This window comes from Humulus lupulus, chromosome 1 (genome assembly GCF_963169125.1).
Source record: "Humulus lupulus chromosome 1, drHumLupu1.1, whole genome shotgun sequence".
Taxonomy (NCBI): domain Eukaryota; kingdom Viridiplantae; phylum Streptophyta; class Magnoliopsida; order Rosales; family Cannabaceae; genus Humulus; species Humulus lupulus.
Genome location: NC_084793.1, coordinates 69,193,110 through 69,197,137, shown reverse-complemented (window position 1 = coordinate 69,197,137; position 4,028 = coordinate 69,193,110).

Here is a 4,028-nt window from a genome sequence, read left to right as displayed (position 1 = left end):
GGACTCGGCCAATCCCTTGCTGCTTCTACCTTGGACGGATCCACCTTAATCCCTTCTACTCCAACTATATGCCCAAGAAAGGTCACCTCTAGCAACCAAAACTCACACTTCTTAAACTTGGCGTACAACTGATGCTCCCTTAACCTCTGTAAAACCTGTCGGAGATGCTGCTCATGTTTTGCCTCTGAACTGGAATAAACCAAGATGTCGTCGATGACAACAATGACGAACTGATCCAAGAAGTCCTTGAACACCCTGTTCATCATATCCATAAAAGCTGCCGGGGCATTGGTCAAACCAAAAGACATGACCAAGAACTCATAATGCTCATACCATGTCCGAAAGGTCGTCTTCGGTATATCCTCATCTTTGATCCTCAACTGGTGATAACCAGATCGAAGATCAATCTATGAGAACACCGTCTTTCCCTACAGTTGATTGAATAAGTCATCAATCCTTGGTAGAGGGTACTTATTCTTGATAGTCAACTTGTTCAATTCTCTATAATCTATACACATCCTCAAAGTCCGATCCTTCTTCTTAACAAACAACACTGGAGCGCCCCATGGAGAATAACTAGGCCTAATGAATCCCAAATACAGAAGTTCTTGCAACTGTATCTTCAATTCCTTCAACTCTGTTGGTGCCATCCTATATGGTGTCCTTGATACTGGTTTTGTCCCCGGTGCTAACTCAATCTCAAATTGAATCTCCCTGCACGGCGATAACCCTGGTAAATCCTCAAGAAATACGTCTAAGAATTCACACACCAATCTGGTCTCTCCCAGCCCTGCCGGCATAACCCTAGTAGTATCCACCACACTAGCCATAAAACCTATACATCCACCCTGTAACAAGTCTCTGGCTCTCAATGCTGAAATCATGGGTACGCGGGGTCCAGACACCACACCCACTAAGACAAAAGGGTCCTCACCCTCAGGCTCAAAAGTCACCATCTTCTTCTGCAGTCAATAGTAGCTCCATACCTGACCAACCAATCCATCTCTAAGATCATATCAAAATCCTCCATATCTAACTCAATCAGATCCACCGAAAGTTCCCTACTATCAACCATCACTGGCAATGCCCTAATCCATCTCCTAGAAACTACCATTTCCCCTATTGGCAATAAAGTCCCAAACCCTGCAGTCTGATACTCACTAGGTCTACACAATCTATCAATCACTCTACTAGAAACAAAGGAATGTGTAGCACCAGAATCAATCAATATTGTAAAAGGAGTGCTAGCGCTAGAAAGCTGACCTGTCACTACTGAGGGACTAGCCTCGGCCTCTGCCTGAGTCAAGGTGAATACTCGAGCTGGAGTCAAGCTATCCACCTTCCCTGCTTCACCTTTCTTTACCGTTGGGTAGTCCTTCCTGAGATGCCCTACTGCTCCGCACACAAAGCATGCCTTGGCCCGAAACTCACCCAGATGGCGTCTTCTACACCTCGAGTACTCCGGATAGGTCCGACATGCCTCGCCGCCACCCTGACGGCCACCCTGACCACCCTGACCCCTCCTATTAGGACCAGCAGCAGTCGAAGTGTCAAGAGCCTTTCTCTTGAAGTCACTGGGGCCTCTGCCCCTGCCCCTGAATAAGGAGGCACCACTCTGCGGCATTCATGCCTCACCGCACTTTCCCTCCATATCTTGTTCTCCGCTTCCTCAGCGATAAGAGCCTTCTCAACGGCCTGGGCATAAGTTGTTCCTCCAGGTACCGTTGTGATCCTGACATCCCGGGCTATCATAGCATTAATCCCCTTGATAAATCGATCTTGCCTAGCAGCATCAGTAGGCACAAGATCTGGTGCAAACTTCGCAAGCCTATCAAATTTTAGGGCATATTCAATAACAGTCATATTTCCCTGCACAAGACTCACGAACTCATTGACATGTGCTGCTCTGACAGCAACATTGTAGTACTTCTGACTGAACACGTCTCTGAAACCTTCCCAACCCAAGGTAGTAACATCCCTGGTCTGCGATGCCACTTCTCACCAGATGCGGGCATCCTCCCTCAACATATAAGTGGCACAGGCCACTCTATCGTGCCCTGCTATCCTCATGAAATCCAGAATTGTAGTAATCATAGTTAGCCATTGCTCAGCTTTCAATGGATCCATTCCACCCTCAAAGATTGGGGGTTACTGCTTCCTGAACCGCTCATACAACGGCTCCCATCTGTTTCCAACCTCCCCTGACTGCACAAATGGTACCACTGCAGGTGGTACAATAGGGGCAGCACTTCTTGATGAAGCCTGCTGCCGCAGAATACGAATCTGCTCATTCTGACTCTGTAATCGAGCCTGCATATATGCCATTAACTGCTGCCAGTTCTCAGGGACTGGCGGAGGAATCTGGCCCTGGTCATCACCCCAGGTCCCGGACCTAGTGCCGGCTAGCCGCGTAGATTTTCTTGGATGCATAGCTATCCAAGTCAATCTGCAAATAACGACTCGGCAGTCAGACCATGATGACAGGGTAAAAACTTCTCCAAGATCCACCAATAGAACATAACCAATCACAAACAATCAACATATAAGCATCCATCCTCATGCACTAGCTGCTAATAAGCACGCCTCCAATCTCATTACACAATAGCTATGAAACAGGCATTCATCCATGCACAATATACAATTAATCATCCAAATATTCATTTACATGCACGGCGATGCTAATATACATGCCTTAATATTCTCCCACAACAGTCAAGGGCCAAGCCCTATCAGTATCTCATGCTTCCTATTAACCTAGTAAATAACATCTTTCATATTCATTTCAAGCATATAAGCATATAAACACATATACACATTACCAAACCCTGATTTGAGCTCGTCTCTAGCAGCGAATGTACATGTCCAGCCTGTCTTCAGGAACCCTTAAACCTAGGACGCTCTGATACTAAGTCGTAACGTCCTGGTTAGCCAAGACCGCTACACTGTGTACTTATAAAGGTGCAAGACTTGTTAATCAAGTCATTAATTTAAAAACGTGTCACTAATCATGTACAAGATAGGGTTAAAAAGGTTTTGGTCTCAAAAGTTTCATTTTATATAATTAAGCATTTATGTACACGGGATCCCAAAAAAAAACAGAGTTTAAAAGTTGGATTACAGACTCCCAAAAATACAGACAACTATCAACCATACTAAGGCAAAATGAACAATTTCTGGGTCTCGCATCCCTACCTAAACCTCAACCGTGGCGGCTGAGCAGCTGGCCATGTACATTCCGCTCGCAGAGCTCTCCAAATCAAGGCTTATCAAGTTTGCCCTTGCCTTTACCTACACCACGAGCACCCGTGAGCCAAGGCCCAGCAAGAAAACATGATGTGCAACACAAACAATAACAACAGATAGTAAATTCACTAAGCATGAACTTTCACCAAATAATCCTCTCTAATCATTCAGCATATATTAAGAATCATGGATGCAATCAATCACTTATAACACGCATATCACATAATAATCAGGGCTGACAAATTAGGCTGCACCCCCTGTTTACCCCACTGACTCCGGCCCACTTAAACCGAGCTCAGTGCATATTAAACTGTCCTTGGCTACCAGTGGCCAAGCCGTGCCCCTGTGCACTAGTGTAACCCTTGGCACCCTTAGGCCATTGGTTCACTAATTAGCTTCCATGGCATAATACCATCTATTCAAGCATACACAATAGGGAACCCTTAATCCCATCACATATATTCAACCAAGTGCAGTTTTCTCACCTTTAATCTTTGCGGTTACTGATTATGAGCAACGTTCCTCAAGAACAATCTGTTCCCGAGCCTTAGCTTATATCACCTAGCCACAACCAAGGTGAAGGATACCATAAACAAACTTAAATGAGCTTCTAGACAAAGTTTGAATCTCCGGAACATTGAATTTCACCAAACATGGTAAAAGATTCAATCCCGAGCACCCTAGGTTAAATTCCCAAGCCTAGAATCTCAAAATCCCAAAATCCCTTAAATGTCATGGCATTAGCCATCCATGCCACGGCATGGCCCCAATCAGAGACCGCCCAA